We start from the raw sequence: 20,431 nt of genomic DNA, 5'->3' as shown, positions 1-20,431 counted from the left end.
ATTACGAGAGGCTAGAGAATAAGCAGACGGTAAAACATGAGACGGTGCATCTAGGAGGTTTTTTGTTTATTCTTGGATGTATTTTTCTCCTCAAAGATTACTATATTTTAAAATCTTACAAGCAAAGATAAAAAGAATTGCAAATTGAGTGTATATAATGCTTCTTTTAAAACCAGAAGGGTACAATATGCTTGTCAAAAGGAACAGGCTAGATTATTTAAAACATTTATTAGTGAAATGATCCTTCCGAAGGAATTCTACATTGCACCCAAATTAATAAAATTAAGTGTTCATATATTTATATGGAAAGATATGCAAGATATATTAAGTGAAAAAAATTGAGAAGTATCTGTAATGTAGGAATAAACAATGGTTCAGATTTTCCAGGAACGGAAGAGATTCCTGGGATATGGGGCTTTCAGTCTTAAGACTTGAAAAGTTCCATGAAGAAGATTTTATTTCTGCAATAATAACAAAAACATATATGCTATCAATTTATATTTGTTTATTTAAATTATTTTTTTATTTTTAGCTGTGGATTGAACCCCTTGCCCCACACATGCAAGGCAAGTACTCTACCACTAAGCCACAACCCCAGCTCCTACCCTATTAATTTAGATGTCTTTAGCTGCAAAATCCAGGAAAGTGGATCTGAGAGTGGATCTGAGATTTGACGTAAGAAATGAGGATATTTGTCTTCATAAGAAGTTCACATTCAACATGTTAGTTTGATTTTCTAGTTCATTCCCTTGGAGACAGTTTGGGTTTTCTTAATGTAAAATATATCCATCATCAGAAGAGATTATCTCGGTATTAAATTCAAATAAAGCAACATTCAACAGAAGAAGAGGGGCTGCCTCTGCCTGGAAATACGAAGGGTCTTTCCCAGAAATCCCCATCAGTTTACAAGTCAGTTGACAAATTCTGCTCCTGCCTCAAAGTTTGGAGCAAATGTCTTCGAGGTATTGTCTCACCTCCTATTAAAGACAGATTATTACACAACAAAGATATTTGTTGAGTTGATTTTTTTTTTTTTTTACATTTGTACTTTTCCATAATGAAATTAGTATTCCTAAGTAGTAAATGATAGGCTTGGAACTGAGATCTATAAGAACTTTTAAATTTAAAATTGTTTAAATCTAAGATATGGATATTTTAAAAAGCACTTTCAAGTGTTTCCCAGAAGCCCTAGGTGACTAGTTCTCAAGTCTCATTGACCAGAATCATGGCCTGTGTCCTTAAACCAATCTGTGGCATAAGAAAGAGCTTGACTTTCCTGAAAATATGGGTATTTAGAAAAGAACAAGGTTGGATGTTGTGTAGACAGTCAATAATGTCTTCTATGTATATTTTTTACATATTAAAAATATATGTGCTTGGAACTGCAAGAATATAAATAAGGTCAACTGTTTTGTTGTTATCATTTTTTTTTTTTTTTTTTTTGGACCAGGGATTGGATTGAACTCAGGGGCTCTTAACCACTGAGTCATATCCTCAGTACTTTTTATACTTTATTTAGAGACGGGTCTCTCTGAGTTGCTTAGGGCTAGCTAAATTGATGAAGCTGGCTTTGAACTCATGATCCTCCTGCCTCAATTTCCTGAGCCACTGGGATTGCAGGCATGCACCACCAGCCTGGCAGTTCAGCGGTTTTCTGAGAGTGGATCTGAGCTAATACATAAATGTTTGTGGTTTTTTTTTTTTCTTTAAACAATAAGTTTTTTTTTTTTCTTTTTAAGTAACAAGCATTATTTTTACATTTAAACATGAAATGAGTGTAGGAAAAGAGGATTAATTTCACCCAGGATAGGGACCCATGCAGAGTAAAAACGTTCATGATTATGGAAGGAGAGACCTTCAGCTAGAAGTTCAACTCCATCCTGAGGTGGACAATGATTTCCCATGAGACTTTTTTTGTCCTCAGGGCAGATCATAAGTTGTTTAAAACACCTGAGAATGCCAGACAGAAGCAGGTACTACAACTCAAATGAACAGGTTTTGTCATTATTTTTAGAAGAGTTATCCAGGAAGTGTACAATATGTTACTATTTATTCATTTCAAACTTGGAGGTGAAAATTAGTTGTCCTAAGTAGAGCATGGTAGGTTTGAAACTGAGATATATAAATAGATTTTTATATAAAATTTAGAAAAATTTTTTTTAGTCTAGGTGTGCATTTTTAAAAAACACCTTCAAATAAGGTTTGGGTTTTCTTTTTCTTTCTCTGAGCTATTCCCCTAGCACATTTTATTTTATTTTGAGACAGGGTCTCGCTGAGTTGCCCAGGCTGGTCTCGAACTTGTAATCTTCCTGCCTCAGTTTACAGAGTTGCTGGGATTACAGATATGTGTATTGATCCATTATTATAATTAACTAAAGTCCATACTTTATTCAGATTTCCTTAGTTTTTACCTAATATTCTTTTCTGTTTAAGGATCCCAGGATATTGCTATATATCTCTATATTTTGTCCTTATGTCTCCTTAGGTTCCCTTGAGTTGTGACAGTTTTTGTTTTTGATGACCTTGACAGTTTTGAGTACTGATTATACGTTTTGTAAGATGCCCCTCCATTGGGATCCTTCTGTGTTTTCATTCATGACTAAGCAGGAATTACAGGTGTGGCAGAGGAAAACTGTAGAAGTAACGCATCATTCTTATCACATTGTGTCAAAGGTGCACATTATCATCATGACATCACCATTGATGTTGACTTTGCCTCTCGTGTAGATTTAGCCATTCTTTATATTCTGCTTTTCATGTCAAGATAAGAATCTGGGGGTTGGAGTGTAGAGCACATGGTTAGCATGCACAAGACCCTGGGTTCAATCCCCAGCTCAAAAAAAAAAAAAAAAAAAAAATTCAATAAAACAAAAATAAGTACCTGGTCCTAGTTTATAACTGCCAATGTCTCCAGTTAGCAAGGACTTGGACAGTATGATTGATTGAAGAGTGACAAGTGACCTTCACACTGACCCTAGGCGTGAGAGAAGGGTGTGGGGTGAAGAGGAGTCAGGAGGACCTGCCCAATTTTGCCACAAGCCAAACCCACAAAGGATGCTTGCCGAAGGCCAAGGTCAACTGCCAAGCAGGGTCAAATGCCCACTCCTCTTCCTGTTGACTAGCAATAACCTTTCATGGTGCAGCTTCAAGTGTTCCACTCCCTCTTTTCTGCAAGTGCCTTCCTGTGGATGACTCACTCCCCAGTGCAGATCAGCAGTAGTATGGATCCAGGCAAGCTGGCCCAGAGTCAAGGGAGGGAAAAAGAAAACAAGGAATTAGGTCTGAAAAATGCACCAGAAAAGTGTCTAAATTCCTCTTCATTGTACTGCAAGGTTTTACTTGGATTGTTCCTTGCATTATTAGAACATGAACAAGAATTCAAATTCTTTGTCCTTGGAAGGAATTTTTTCTTTCTTTCAATACATTAACTAGTTCATGCAACTGAAGTAGACCTCACAAAATAGTATAATTATTTTAGTTAACATTTATTAAGCATTTCATAGTATATCAGGAAATGTGATAATTGTTTTATGTGCCTGGTTCATTTGATTCTCAGCAACACTGCAAGGCTGCTAGCCATGTTTTATAGAGGATAAAATGAGGCATAGAAAGGTTAAGGGGCTTGTCCAACTGAGATCACAGAGCTAATATGTGGCAGAGAAGGTCTAAACAAGTCTGATTCACACCTCACTGCACACTGCTGCACCATTCTACCAATCTATACCACGCTGCTACATCATTCAATGAAACACTAAGCTAGATGACTCCACCCATCGCACTCCATACTGCTGGGTCATTCAACAAACCACTACTCTACATGACCTCCTTCACAATATACCCATGTCAACAAACCACCACACCATAATCTACACTCAGCAACAGAACAGTATGATCAGTACAATATCTATATCTGGTATAGTGTGGAGGTTTAGTGCAGTTAACCATGACACCATGGTGCTACACCATCAAACAAGTCTCTACATCTGACAGTAGTGTCCACAATGCTCCCAGCAACTTGCAAAGTTCTGACAGTAAGAGGGTGAACGAACTGGATCCCAGTACAGGGGATCTCACTGTTGGTTCACTTAACCCTAGAAGTGCAGGGGATCCAGAAGTTCCCATGTGATGGTGGGAGACTTAGGGCTGCTGGAGAGCTGGCTGTGTACAGGGGACCTCCAGACAGGATAAAGAACTAGCCAGGTGTGGTAGTGCATGCCTGTAATCCCAGCAATTTTGGAGACTGAGGTAGGAGGATCACAAGTTTGAGAACAGTCTGGGAATTTAACGAGACCCTCAGCAATTTAGTGAGACCCTGTCACAAAAGAAAAAAAAAAAAAAAAAAAAAAAGGGCTGGGGATGTAGCTAAATGATCAAGTGTCCCTGGGTTCAATCCCCAGTACTGCAAAAATTAATAAATAAACAAATTTGAGAATATCCATTGCACTAGACTGGATAATTTTTCTCAATCTCTTGGCACAGAGTTATATTCAGTTTAGTGAACATAAAAATGAATCAGTGATATTGTTAATCATTTTTGACCACAAACTGGGTCCTTTTTCCCTCTTTGAATCTCAGATTCAATAAATGAGACCAGGTGACTGAGCAGGGAAGGAAGTTTCATTCTTGGTCAAGAACAGAAGAAGCAGGAGACAACCATGGAAGTCAACTTTTGGAGGCTAGGGAAGTCACAGATATAGGATTAAAGAAATGAGGTGGGTAGATAGGCTAATAAAAGGGAGGATATTCATGTCTTTCTGGGAATTGGGGCACTGCCTCTTTTATTCCTTTTATGATTTTTTTTTAGGTCATTGTCATGGCAATTGTCCACTGTCAGGGCACTGGGGGAAACCCCCTGTCATTTATCATGCAGATAATATTATAATGAAGTTAGAGGTTGTGTGGTGGTCCTTCTGGCCAGCCATCTTGGATCCAAACTCACCTGAAGAGGAACTTCTGACTTTTAGGCATCCTGTCCTCAAAGACAAATAAGATTAGGTGGGATAGAAATTTAGCTGGTCACTAGGCAATACGCTGGGTAACAGTAGAAATTACATGATAGGAGGACGAGTCAGGGTCTCCTTCTGTATGGCCAAATTCTCCATCTGTCAGTTTACTTAGAAGAGGTGGTAGTCTTTTTCAGCTAGTTCTCTGTCAGGTTCCTGCTCTTACTGAGCACGGTAGTGTTCCATGTTTGGCTACTGAGTGCTCAGTAAGGCACTGACCTATAGCCTGACTGCTGCCCCAGACTCTCCAAACCCACAGACCCCAAAGTGTCCTTGCCAACTTTCTTGTGGTAGCAGGAGCCCTTTCCATTTTGTCTTTGTTCTGTGTGTTTTCCCCTTTGTTCGATTTTGGCCAAGGAGAGAGTCTCTTGGACTCCCCAGGAGGGCTTTGTTCTCTGACCATTCCCTGTGGGTTTTCCACAATGCCTCATACATGCTGGGAAGTTGCAGGGTCACAGTTAGCTGCAGTCAAGTCAAAGACGTGCAAATTTGCTTTACAACATTTAGGCAAAAGAAATAACATAGTTCTTTTTCTTTAAAAAAATATTATCCATCCAGCTGTGAGCATCTTCGCATCAACTGATGAGAAGCCAGAGGAAGTTGGGGCTGCAGCTGACCCCTTCTGCACGGGACCCGTGGGAATCCTGGAATTTACTTGATGCCAGGAAGCTGTGATCCTTGGTCTAGGAAATGACCAAGCAGTGCAGTCTCAGGTCCCCACTTCCCCAGCTCACAGGGAACCTCCCCACAGGTCTCCAGGCCCCTCTCCCAAAGCTCTCAAGGTTGCACATGGCCAGCCTTGGTCCCTGCTGTACCCCTCCTCTAGAGTCTAGGTCCCCTGTCTCTAGAGTCCTTTTTGCCATTTTGGGCAGTTGTGGCCTGCCCTTGAATTGTTAACCTGGCTTCATGCCTCAGAGACCTTTGAGACAGGGCTTTAAAAGACAAAAGTCCATTAATTGTGCCATGAGGCAAGTGAAGCTCCTCCTAACAGGACATAGACATTGAGGGAGTGATGAGCTCAAGCCCCCCTATACCAGGAGCCCACAGGGGCCCATTGTCCTCCAAGTCTTCATCATCCCTGACCTCCCACCCTCAAACGTTACAGATCTCCGTATAACCCAGTGAATCAACTTCCTTCTGCTCCAGGTTATTTATTCAAGTGCTCAAGTGAAGAGAAAAGATAAAATTTTTGCCTGACATTTTCTTGTGGCCCTGTGGGGAGAAAGGACTTGTGATGCTGCACACTATTGGTACCTGCCTGTAATACAAGTTATTTGGGAGGCTGAGGTGAAAGGATTGCAAAATTGAGGCCAGCCTTAGCAACTTAGTGAGACCCTGTCTCGAAGTAAAATAAAAAAGGACTGAGGATGTAGTTCAGAAGTCCTGGGTTCAATCACATATTGGGAGGGGTGGCAGAGGAGAAAGCACCTGTGATGTTTTGTATCTAAAATGAGGCCAAGGTAGCTCAAACTCCAGAATCATGTGAACCAATGGTTGGGTATGCCTATGAGCCTCCAGTGAATGGGCATTTGCTCCTGAAATGAATCCCTGTGCTTGGACAGGCCAGAATTGAGGCAGCATCATCTAGCAGATGGAGAGGTTTCCTTGAAGAGAGAGAGTCCCGTTGTTCCTTACCAGTTAGAAACACATCACTGTCTGAACTCTCATTCTTCAAATGTTGGCTATAAAGACTTGGCAATATTTCTACTCGAAATTTGCTCTGTGAATTCAAAACATCTGTTATAATCTGTACTGTGACAACTTTGGGGATCTTGGTTGGAGGGTAGAAGATGCACCTTAGTGCTTCTCAACTTTTCTGCAGAAATGCCTCCCTTCTATATATCATTCCTACATAGGGTGAAAATGTAAAAAAAAAAAAAACCTGGAAAAGCCTGTGAATAAAGTAGTTGAAACTTTTGGCTTCTTAAAAACCCATAAATTAAAAGAAGAAAAGTTGAAGAGTGATAATACATATCAAAACAGGCAAAAGCATGAGTTGACATATAGCTGTGGACCCATCTTGGTATCATGTATGTAATCTTTATGTGCATCCTATGCATTAATATGGGATTGTTTTCTTTATAGAGAAAAAATATTTATTAAGCTCATGGTTCTAGAGGCAGGAAAGTTCAAGATCACCCAGTGACATCTGATTAGTGCTTCATACAGTATCATACCATGGCAGATGGCATCACATGACAGGAGCACATGTGAGAACAACAAGCAGCACATGTAGAAGAAACCAAGCTCATGGGGTGGCTCAACTTTATAACAATTTGCTTTTGAAGTAACTAATTCAGTCCCCTGATATCTAACCCACTCTCAAGAGGCAGGTACTGATACCTTCCCAAAGTATGCCCCAATGACTTAATTATCTCCCACTAGGCCCCACCTTATAAAGGATGTACCACCTCCCAATACCATCACATTGGGACCAAACTTCCAGGATATGAACTCTTAGGAACAAACCATAGTCAAACCATATAAACCACAATGCCTTGCCATCCTCATCCACAGAAGGGTCCATACATTTTATGTTCATTTGACAAACCCATCCTCAGGAAATGCTGATGCTAGTCCTAGAGGCCACTTTACAGAGCAGCTCCAGACTCCAGATATGAGTACATAATGCGTCCCCAAAATGAGTCAAAATGAGCACCATGACATGAAACTTAGAAATAGCAAAACTGCTTCTACGTTTCATATGCACACTTGTTTTCCAAAGTATTCTAGATTTATTCTGCATGAACATGAAATAGTTCAACCCCCAAGGATGCTGTGGAGCTGAGGAGGTGGCACTGTACTGAGAGCCAAGCGAGGGATTGGCCCCTGCCCCAGGCTGACAGCCCCACTCAGCTGCACTTGGGAACCCCGAGCAGGATCCCTTCAGAGATCCTTGCGACATGTATGACAGGTGACCTGTGATCAAGTCATTCAAAGGGCCCAGTGGCTGTCAGTACTCTTCATTCTCGGTTTCCAATAATGATGAAGCCTCTGCTGGCAAGTCCATTGGATCTCTCCAGCAGAAGATGCATTTGATTACTATTTCAAAAGAGCTGCCACTTTCCAAGGTAGAGAATGGTCTGTCACATCCTTCGCACTCTTCACCTGTATGCCTATGACTTTTTGTTCTCAATTACCAAAGGAACTTGGCTGATGTTTCAATATCACATATTCTCATAGTCCTATTGGTTTCAGAACAGTTAGCAGGGTTAGGGTGTAGCCTGAGAGCCTGAGAATGCTTTTTTTTTTTTGTTTTTTTTGGTACCAAGGAACCCAGGAGCATTTAACTACTGAGTCACATCTCCAGCCCCCTCCCCACTTTAAAAAAATTGTTCTAACTAGTTATACATGAAAGCAGAATGCATTTCAATTCATTTTACACAAATGTATCTCCAACCCTTTTTATTTTTAATTTTGATATAGGGTCTCACTAAGTTACATAGAGCCTCAATAAGTTGCTGAGGCTCGCTTAGCACTTGTGCTCCTCCTGTCTCAGCCTCCCGAGTTGCTGGGATTACAGGCATGTGCCACCATGTCCCATTTTTTTTCTTTCTTTCCTTCCTTCTTTCCTTTCCTTCCTTCCTTCTTTCTTTCATTTGTTCATTTGTTTTTTGTTATTGGTTGTTGAACCCAGGGGTGCTACATCCCCAGTCACCTGCCTCAGCCTCCCCAGTTGCTGGGATTACAGGCATACATCACCGCATCTAGTGAGAAATAGTATCTTTAACAAGTACTTAAGTGCTGATGCAGGTTCAAGATTATATTTGAGGGACCCTCAATTTTATCATTCAGAGCTCCTTGCTGGATCATTGTGTAAGTATTTGAGTGTTTCAATGATTGAGGCGGTATGGGCTGGGTTTTATGCATGGGGTGGGAATGCATTATTATTTCCCCATTTTAGCTCCTGAAATATGGACACTTGCTATCCTAAAATTTGCTACCCAGCATTTTTTAAAGAAAGAAATTTGATCCAGATAATTCATTATGCCTGTGATGTCAATTCAAGGCCATCTGGGAAGATAGAGAGGGCCCCAATCTCCTAAATCATCATGGAAGCCACCTCCTGGCCCAGCAGGCCCACTCGCAGGATCTGAACACTTTCTGATGGATGGGTAGGTAGTGCTGGGTACAGACAGCAGCCTGAAAGGGAATTCACAGCTCTGCCAGGAAAGGAGCAGAAAGGTTCTGCCTTTGACCACAACAGTAAACAGCCCTTTCATTGCTAATGAAGGGGTTTGGAAAAGGTTGGCCAGGAACCTTAACTTGGATATCCAGCACTAAGAGCAAGTTATTAAGTTCCCTGTAAAGGCCTCATTGGGAAATTTAAGGAATTCCTAGCTCTGGTATTAGAAGGCATTGAAGAAAGGACCAAAAGGTCTTCCAGCCTCAAGATGGGTGGGTCTTGCAGGTCAGGGTCAGCACCAGCCAGGGAAAAGTAGAGGAAGGAAAAAAAATAGTGCACAAAAAGGGACAATTGGTTAACAAGGTAGCATACATTTAATGCTCCCCTGCCATTTTGATGCTGCCATTGTTCAGGCTCCCCCACCATTTTACAACCTGGATCATTAGCCTGCAAACTTCCTCATCGGCCACTGGTCCAGTCATTATTAGCCAATGAACTCCCACGACTTAAGAATAGCTCCTCTGCCATCCTCTGTCTCTCTCTGTCTCAGGGCAGACACTCTGGTCAACCGCTTAATAAAATCTCTTCTGTGAGTTTCTGCACCTGGAGTGGTTTTCTGGGTGCTTTCATCGGTACCGCAACTCGGATGGGCTCTTCTACCGCCACTTAGGTGAGTGGAATCCCATCTGACGCCCCAGACCTCCAAACACTGGTCTCACCTTCCATTCACCCGGACACCCGGTTCCACATCCACCACCGGCCTTCGATTGGTGAGTTTTCCCCTAGATCGACTTAAACACCCCTCTGTTGACCTGAGATGTGACCGTTGACCGTCCAGCACCCTGGAGGTGGTTGAGGAGTGGGGGTTCCCCCAGCCACAACTTTTACAGTTACAGCTGGCCCCCTTAGTTGGCCTTATCTGATGGGTGGATCCCCAATATTTATGGCGGAGATTCCCTCTCTGGGTTGAGGCTCCTCTTCAGTTTTCCTCTCAAAATTCCAGGCACCAGGTCCTCAACCCCCTTGGCTTTTGCCTGGCACACACTGACGGGGGTGATGACTCCCATCACTGTGTTGCTTCCTTGTCTCTAGCCAATTAGTCTATGACCTTGGGATGCCTTGGACACTGACATGGCAGTTTGTCAGTCTCCACCACAGCATCTGGTCCTCCATTCTGGCAGATTCACCCCTGGGGTGTCTACTAGACATTCTTAAACCCCTTCACCTGACCCCCGACCTAAAGCCACAAAAACTTATTCGCTTGTGTATTGATATTTGGCTACAGTATCCTTTAGATAATCAAGCCAAGTGACCACTTAATGGCACCTGGAATTCCAGTATTCTAGGGACTTAAACAACTTCTGTGAGCAAGTGGGCAAATGGAAAGAGATTCCCTACATTCAGGCTTTCACTTTCTTGTGCACTAAACCTGATCTTTTCTTTTCCTGCAAACCCAAACACCTCCTTTTGTCTTCTCCCCCTCCTAATCCCTCCTCCTCCTCCAACTTTGACCCGGCTGACGAACCACCCCCATACTGGTCTCCTGCAGCAGAGGCCCCTCTGGCCCTGCTCCTCCTTCTCCTTTGCCCATTCTGCTTCTGCATCCACCCTGCCACACTCAGCCTACCCAGTCCTCCCTCCACATGGTCCCATGCACATGTTCTAGCCCCCCTGTGGGAGGTGGCTGATGTGGACGGGGGGGGTCAGAGTCCATGTTCCTTTCTTGCGCTCCTATCTTTCCCAGATAGAGAAGCAGCTAGGCTCCTTCACCTCGAACTGAGCCAACTTCATTAAGGAATTTCAGTATCTTACCCAGTCTTATGACCTTACCTGGCTTGACATTTATATGATCATGTCCAACACCTGGACCCCTGAGGAGTGCAGGAGAGTCTGGGAACAGGCATGCAATTATCTGGATGAGGTTCAACAACAGACCCTGGCCCACCCCATTGGGGCTGAAGCAGTACCTGATAGGGAGCACCAATGGGACTATAATATGGGGACCAGGCATCTGTGGCGGGATGAGTTCTAAATCTGCATCCTTGTAGGTCTTCCAAAGGCTGCCATTAAGCCCATTAATTATGATAAACTTCAGGAAGTAATACAGGACAAAACTGAAAACCCATCTGCCTTTCTGAGTCACCTCACAGAGACCATGCTCAAATATACTGATCAGGACCCTGAAACTCTGGAGGGAAGACAGTTACTCATGACTTATTATTTTTCCCAAAGCTACCCAGACATAAAGGCTAAATTGAGGTGGTTGGACAGGGGTTCCCTTACCCCACAGCCAGAAGTTCTAGAATGTATAACAGAAGGGAAGAAAAATAACAAAAACTAAAATACCAAATGCTGGCCAAAGCCTTTCAGCCAGCTAGACATGCCCAGTTGGCCACCACTAGGGCCACCCTAGCACCCAGAAGACCTCCAGGCCCATACGTCAAGTGTGGAAAAGAGGATTACTGGGCACGAGCCTGCCCCAACCCCCGGAAGCCCCCAGGTCCTTGTCCAAAATGCCACCAACAGGGACATTGGGCAGTGGATTGCCCTGGTGCTCAGAGAAGTGCCAGGTCACCCTTGCCCACTTCCTCTGTGACTTACTTGGATTGGCAATGGATGACTGAAGGGGCCTGGGACTTCTACACCTGAAGACCACCACTGCTCAGGATCCCCAGGTGTCCCTTACAGGGGCAGGCAGGCAGCTCCCTTTCCTTATAGATACTGGAGTCCCCTTTTCAGTGCTGTGGGAGTTTGGGGGACCCACCTCTCCTGTCAAATCCTCTATTGTTGGGGCAGAGGAAAAACCATACCACTCCCTACAAACCCCTCCAATAAGTTGCCATATCAGACAAATCTTCACTCATTCCTTTTTGATAATTCTTATGTGTTCTATTTCTTCCCTGGGAAGGGACATCCTAGCCAAATTGGGTGTCTCTATTTCCTTCTCACCCACCATGCACCTCCACCATGATCCTCTGCTATTTCTCTCCTCATGACCTCTCAGGAATATACAACTCAACCTGAGTCTTCATATCCCCTTCCTGGCTCCCTTGTCGACCCCAAGGTCTGGGACGCCCACACACATTCTGTAGCCACATGCTCTCCTGTATTCATTTGCCTGAAGGACTCAACATCCTACTGGGCCCAGGCCCAATATCCCCTTCCCTAAAGGAGCCTCTTAGGGCTTCGACCAGTCATCCAGGATTTAAGGCAGAAAGGATCCCGCACCCCGCCAACTCACCTTATAACACTCCCATCCTGGCTGTTAAAAAGTCTAATAGATCTTACTGTTTGGTGCAAGACCTCCGCATCATCAACTCAGCAGTTGTCCCCATCTTCCCCATTGTGCCCAACCCTACACCTTGTTTTCCTCTATCCCCACCACATACTTGCCTGTGTTGGATTTGAAGGATCCCTTTTTCACTGTTCCTCTTCATCCCAACTCACAGGATCTCTTTGCTTTCACCTGGACTACCCCTCTCACTCAAGTTTCTTCTCAACTGACCTGGGCAATTCCCCACAGGGATTTTGGGGCAGCCCTCACCTCTTTGGCCAAACACTGTCTCATGATATTGCCTCTTTTGTTTCCTCCTTCCCCTTACAGTATGTCGATGATCTTCTTCTATGTAGTCCCTCTCTCGAGGACTCCCAAGGAGACACTGTTAGGCTTCTAAATTTTCTGGCTGACAGAGGGTATAGCATCTCGCCATCCTACAGCTGTCCCAGCCTCGGGTTGTTTACTTAGGAGTCAGCCTCTCACCTGGGCTTGAGGCCATCACCGTAGAGAGAAAAGCATTGTTGCAGGAAACCTACCAGGAAAGAACTTCTTTCCTTTCTAGGGATAGGAGGATATTTATGATCCAGGATCCCAAATCTTGCCATCCTTATAGGAGACTTCAAAGGATGCTCCCACTGAACCTCTCCTCAGCCCAGTGGAAGCCCCTTTCCAGACCCTAAGGAAAGTCCTTCTTCAAGACCCAGCCCTACACCTCCCTGTCACCACCAGACCATTCTACCTGTTTGTCTCTGAGAAAAGTGGGTTCATCCTGGGGGGCGGGGGACTTAGGACACATGTTCAGTCCCACCTTTGGCCCAGCGTCATACCTATCAAAAACGGTAGACCCCACCGTAAGTCACTGGGCACCATGTCTCAGGGTATTGACCGCATCATTTGTCTTAACCCAGGAATCAAAAGCACTTTCCTTTGGGGCTCCCACTGATGTACTCTCACCTCATCATCTGTCTGAGCGTCTTACTTGTAAGGGTCTGCAAACTCTACTGCCCTGTTGGTGTTAGCTTTGCAAACTGCTCTTATTGAGGACTCTCCCATTTCTTTTAAGACATGCCCTCCTTTAAATCCAGCCACCCTCTTACCCCCGTCTTCCAACCTACATGCTTCAGCAACCCACAGCTACCTTGAGACTCTAGAAGATTTACTCCCCTGCTCCTCCAATATTCAGCAGGGGGCCTTACACAACCCTACTTTCACTGATGGGCTGGGTATGCCATTGTCTCCCTGTAAAGGGTTGTAGAGTCAGGACCACTACCTAACACCACCAACAACCAACAGGCGGAACTAATTGCCCTCACCCGCACATTCACCCTCCACTGCTTAAGAATAGCTCGCCTGCCATTCTCTCTCTCTCTCTCTCTCTCTCTCTCTCTCTCTCTCTCTCTGCTTTGAGGGCAGACACTCTGCTCGTCCACTTAATAAAATCTCTTGTGTTAGTTCCTTTATCTGTAGTGGTTTTTGGGTGCCTTCACCTCTTACATTCAAATTATTCTGTGGACACTGTTGATTGCTTTCTACTTGCTTGGAGCCATTTCATATATATTGTATCATCTAGCTTTTCCTGGTGACCCCCATGTAATAGATTGTATTTGTTTTCATTTTAAAGACAGAAATAGTAAGTCCAGGAATAATTGTGGATGTTGCCCAAGATGATATGTTGTTTGAATGGTGACATCAGGACTCAAACTTAGGTTTGCTGGGCTCCAAATGTTTGGTTTGAATCAGTATGCTTTACCACATACTTTGTCAGTCTTCTTTATCACATGCTTTGTCAGTCTGTCTGTAGCTCACAGTTCTTAACTGGGGCTCCTATCCTCAATGAGTAACACATTGGCTGGTATATAAGATCATGGAGATTTTAACAGAAGATTTGTTTTCATAACAATTTTATATTTGGAAAATTTACTATAACAAGTGTATTGAAATTGAAATTCAAGGAAACATTCTTGGCAAATGGGGATACACAGAGAGATGCTTCTCTCCTCTGGGTATTAGGACATTGGGTCAGGATGATCCTGAAGATTTTTATATTGATCTAAAGAAGATATGATTTCTTAACAGAACTCCAGCTTTGCTTGGGGTAACAGGTGCATGGAGAGTCTTGCAGCTGAAGGTACCACATGACATAGTTCTGCCTAGAAGGATAAAAATTATTCACTGAGTTCAGTTTCTGACATGTGGCTTTTATCTATTGCTCTTTCCTCTTTTTCCTAAGACTGTGGACAAAATGCTGGAGGGCTCACAATCATCCTAGGAGCATGTGACTAGCAGCCACATGTTCAGGATGGGGGAACAAAAAGACAGAAGGAGGAAGAGGCTGCGGCACCTTCCCTGACCTTCGTCCTCTGGTCTAGACTTGTGATGTGGAGCAACTTAAACCTCTAATTTGCTTATGCCACTGTTTTCAGTTTCCTATTATTTGCAACTGAACCCAACCTCTGTGTGGGGACAGAAATTCATCATTAGGTTTATCCTGGTTGGACTTCTTTCTTGCTGAAAGCAACCCTATATGACTGGGGCTGTCACATAGGTTAAAGGCCACAGTTAAGAGCTGGATTTCTGGTTTCAGTTTCTCTGTGGTATCAGGCTGTGCTAGAGTGGCAAGCTGTGGCCAGTGACAGGCATCCTGCTACCCAGGGCCCTGCTCCTTCTGCCCCAGTTTGATCACCTTCCCTACATCCCTATAGCTGGAGACTCCCATGACAAGAAGTCTAGATCTGGGTGTCTCCAGGGTCAGTTCAGGGATTCACTACCATGACTAAGAGACCTGGAGTTTTTGTTTTGTTTTTGCTTTGGTAGTGGGTATTGAACCCAGGGGCACTCAACCACTGAGTCACATCCCCAACTCTTTATATTTTATTTAGAGACAGGTGTCACTAAGTTGCTTAGGGCCTCGCTAAGTTGTTGAGGCTGCTTTGAACTTGTGATCCTCCTGCCTCTGCCTACCCATTCACTGGGATTACAAGTGTGTGCCCACTCCCAGCTTTTTTTCCCTTTTAATTAGTTCATTCATTCAAATAAAGACTTGTTGAGGGCAGGGTGGTGCATGTCTGTAATCCCAGCAGCTGGGAGGCTGAGGCAGGAGAATTGCAATTTCAAGGATGGCTTCAGCAACTTGGTGAGAGCCTGTATCAAAATAAAAAATAAAAAGGGCTAGACTGGGGTTGTGACTCAGTGGTAGAACCTAGCATGTGTGAGATATTGGGTTCAATTCTCAGCACCATATATAAATAAAATAAAAATAAAGGTCCATCAACAACTAAAAAAAGAATATTTTTTTTAAAAAAGGGGGCTGGGGATGTGAATCAGTGGTAAAGCACTTCTGGGTTCAATCCCCAGAACCAAAATTAAAAAATAAAAACATTTTTAATTAAAAAACACTTGTTGCCCCTGCTAGATGCCAGGCACTGTTCTGGGTGCTTAGGAACTAAACAGGATGCTGCTCTTAGGAAGTGTGTGTGCATGTGTGTGTTTACACACACATATAAACAAGTAAACAAGTCCGTAAAGTCTGGGAAGCTAATATATGCTCCAAAGCACAATAAGGAAGGAAAAAGGAAAAGAACAATGAAGGCAGGGTGCATCAGAAAAAGGGTGGCCAGATAATGCCTCTCTGATGAGGCAACGTCTAAACACAACCAAGGGAATTGAAGATACCAGCCAAGCATCCCAGTTGAGGTTTAGCTCTGAGCTAAGAGTGCTCCAAGCAAAGCAGAACAGCCAGGGCAAAGCCCCTGAGGTTGGAATGCATTGGAAAGATTCAAGGATCAGTCAAGGAAACCAGAGGCTGGTATGGAAGAGGAAAGGAGGGGAAGAATGGAATGATAAGCTCCAAGAGGCAGAAGGGAGCTAAAACATGGGTGACTTTATGAACCAAGTCCAAGTAAAAACTTGGACTTTTGTCTTGAAAATACTGTAAACCATGAGAACATTTTCAACAGAGAAGCAATGAAGTCTAACTTATGAACAGGATTATCCTGACTGCTGTGTGAAAAACAGGCAGAGAACCAGCAATCATCCTCTGCTCTGCAACCCCCAAGGCACTGACTTAGCTCTTGGACTATGTCCCCCTGAACAACTCCAGTGTTACATGTAAACTCAGGCTGCGGAGGTCTGCAGATAAAACCAGATCATACCTGCCCCCCCTCATCCAACATATTTCTAGGGTTGCTTCCTGGGAGCTCCCTCCCTTTTCTTGCCTTTGTTTTCAAGGTCTCCCTTCTCTACTGGCTGCTGTTCATCTTCTCTCCAGTCTTAAAAATAAAAACATCACAGTAAGCAAAAGAAGCCATGAAAGGTCACATATTATATGGTTCCCTGCATGTGAAATATTTATAATAGGCAAATCCACAAAGACAGAAAGCTTGCCTGGGACTGAGGGAGGGGGGATGGGAATGGGGTTCTTTTGAGAGGGGACAAAAATGTTTTGGAACTAGGTGGAGGTGATGATTGCATGGCATTGGAAATGCACTTGATGCCATTGAAAAGCGCAGTTTAAATAGTTGAATTTTAGCCAAGCACAGTGACTTACACCTGTAATCCCAGTCACACAGGAGGCTGAGGCAGGAGGATCATGAGTTCAAAGCCAGCCCAAACAAAAGCGAGGCACTAAGCAACTAATGAGACCCTGTCTCTAAACAGAGTACAAAAAAGGGCTGGGGATATGGCTCAGTGGTTGAGTGCCCCTGAGTTCAATCCCCAGTACCAAAAAAAAAAAAAAAAAGTTGAATTTTATGTCATGAATTTCACCTCAATAATAGTAATAGTAATAATAATAATAAAGAAAAAAAGACTCTATTTCATGTTATCTTCAGACATCTCAAACCCAACATGATTAAAACTCAGCTCATCAACTAACCCCTTGTCCCTATATCAGACAGGGGAGTCCAGGCCAGTGTGCATGTGACTGTGCAGTTTGTGGTATGCACAAAGGCCTCCAGCCAGGAGAAATGTGGGAGATGGGATCCATCCCCCTGACAATGAGTGCATTTTCCCAGAGAATCCTTTGGTTCTCGCAAAGATGCCTATGGACTAGAAGTGGGCTGGAGGTAGAACTAAATGGCCCACCATTGACCCATGCTATGGTTTGAATGTGTTTCCCAAAGTTCATCCACTGGAAACTTAATCCTCAATGCAGTTTCAGGTGTTAAGAGATGGAACCTTCAAGAAGTAAATAAGTCATGAGGGCTCTGCTCTTAGGAATGGAATAATGCCAATATCAGGAGGCTGGGTTACTTCTTGGCAGCTGTGGGTTTCTGATGAAAGCATGAATTTGACCCCCCCCCCCCCCCGCCACACACGCACACATACCTGTGCTCTCTCACCACATGATGCCTTCTGCCATGTAAGAAGGTCCTCACTAAATGTAGCCACTTGATCTTGGACTTCCCAGTCTCCAGAACCACAAAGAAATAAATCTCTTTTCTTTATAAATTACATAGTGTGGCATTCTGTTATAGCCACAGAAAACAGACTAAGACATCTGACCAGTCAGACTGGGCTTCATATTTGATCTTTTGTGAGGACAGAGAATGACCACCAGCACCATTCAGTCACTCAGTCCTGTCAATTCTCCTTTCCATCCTCCACCTGCCCCTGAACTCCAACCCTAGAACCTTGGTGGTTCCTCTTATCATCTCTCCCCTGTGAAAGTGGAGAACATGAATTTCCTATCTTTAGGCTTCTCAGACTAATATCCATGGCCTCAAAAATCCCATGACAGGGTTCACATTTCTTCACTGAGTGGAGCTAAACAATGCAAAGACTATAATAAGACTCCTTCTTGGACCACAGTGAGGCAGTGATTCTGCAGAGAAGATGCTCAGGGAGCTGCCCCCAGGTCTAGACTACTGGGAACAACTGGCAGGAAGTGGTAAGATTCCCATTTGGCCCTCCCAACTAAGGCACACTCTCCAATAGCTTTATCCTTCACCAGTAGGCTTCCTGCATCTATTTCTCAAATTGCTTCAGGACAAGAATGAAAACAAGAACAGAGGTGTACTGGTGTACACCTATAATGCAGCAACTCTGGGGGCTAAAGCAGAAGGATCACAAGTTTGAAGCTAGCCTGGGCAATTTAGTGAGATCCTGTCTAAAATTAAAAATAAAAAAGGGCCAGGTATATAGTTCAGTGGTAGAGTGTCCCTGGGTTTAACAACCAAACAACCCCCAAACCAAGAGACACTATGCTCTGATCCTCTAAAGCCACAATAGCCTGTATTACTGGTCTCAATTTATGACAGGTTTTGATTTCCATTGCCAAAGAGATCCTTCTTGACACACAAATTCAATCTTCTGTTTCCCTTGCACAAAATCACTCTGGCACGTCACTGCCCTCAGGACAAAGTCCAACTCTGGAACAGAGCCTGAAGGACCCCTAGTGACCTGGTCCCTGCAAATCTCTCCTGACTCCCCTCCCACCACTGCCTCCCCTGCCCTCTCTGCCTTTTGAACAGCACCGAATTGCAACACTGACATCTCCTGCTACAGGGAGCAGGTTGATCGACAGCTCTGCTTCCACCCTTCTGGGTATTCACTGCATTCACATCAAAGCCACATGTCCCCTCAGGTACTCCCAGGCAAAGACAAGCACAGCACAGTACTAGTTCCTTCCTGATGGGGGTTCTTGGAAGGGACAACTATGACTCAGGGACCCTGTCTCCTCTGCCTCTACCAAAACTCTGTTAGAACCTCACTGAAACCTGAGACTCTCCCTCTCCAATCACCCTTCTCCCACTCCTTTCAACAGGTCAGACCTGCATCACAGTTCCAAAGCACCTCCTGCCATATCCTGCTCCTCCCTCTTTATTCTCTCTAGCAACCCCTCCCACCCTGACCAAATCAAGCAAATCTCTTGCACAACTAATCCCTTCTTAGCTTCTACTTCTCAAGAGGACCCACACTAACAACCTGTCTAATTGAATACTTGCTGACTTCCTTAATGTTCTGCTCTCTTCCCCTGGCCTCTTCGCATGCTATTCCCTCCATCTGGAAGGTTCTCTCTTCTCTCCCTGACCCTTTCCCTAGCCAATCACTGTCCATTCTTTAGGATGCAATTTAGAAGTCACTCATTTTGTCAGAGATAGGCATCAGTGGCTCAGTGTGGCCCAGGCATTGATTTGCACAGTGGGGATACCTTAAGAAGCAAAGATAATAGATCGAGTGCCTGCTCCCATCAAGCTCACTTTATGGTGGGTAAATGGTCAGCATTTTTTAGAACAGATCCACAGTGTGGAGTGTAAGCACTATGAAGTCCCTTTTCAGAGGAGAGGATGTTTGAGCAGAGTCCTGAAAACCGTGCAGCTATATGAGGAAGATCTTTTCCTGGCAATGGAAGAGCATTTCAGAGAGCAGCCTGGAAGTTGCTGAAGTCTGCATTCCCCAGGCCTGGAGCAGGTGTCACTCCAAGTGTACCTCTGCAGTTCCTTCTGCTTCCAGAGCAGATCGCATGCACGCTACTTAAAGCAGGTAGGTGCACCCATCTGCCTGCCCCGAGACAGTAACTGTCAGGCTAGCTGATTAGGACGGTTTCCCCTTAGCTTTGCACTGAGTCCAGCACTCAGTGAGTACTGAGGGCTGAATGCATGTCTGTGAAAATTGCTGTTAGTTCATTAATGATGTGCTAAAGTTTTACTTGTATTTTCTCAGTATCATTCTTAAAAGCAAAATCACCTCCAGCATATAGTTACAGTAGACTCATCACTTTCTCTGTCAAACACAGGAACAAGTACACAGAGAGTTTAAGTCACTGTCCATGGCTCAGCAGGTGAAAATGCCAAAAGCCGGTCCAGTTCTATAACCACAGCACTGATGTGTTCTCATTGTTTCCACCCAGTACCAAGTTTTTTTGTTGTTGTTGTTTGTTTTGTTTGTTTTAAATACCAGAGATTGAATTGAGGGTCATTCAGCCACTGAGCCCCAGCCTTTTTTAAATCTTTTGTATTTTTATATATTTTGAGACAGGTCTTGTTAAGTTGCTTAGGGACTCACTAATTGCTGATGTTGGCTTCG

Source organism: Sciurus vulgaris (assembly GCF_902686455.1).
Source record: "Sciurus vulgaris genome assembly, chromosome: 14".
NCBI classification, from domain to species: Eukaryota; Metazoa; Chordata; class Mammalia; order Rodentia; family Sciuridae; genus Sciurus; species Sciurus vulgaris.
The sequence above is the reverse complement of the archived record's forward strand: the minus strand, read 5'-3'. Positions refer to the sequence as shown.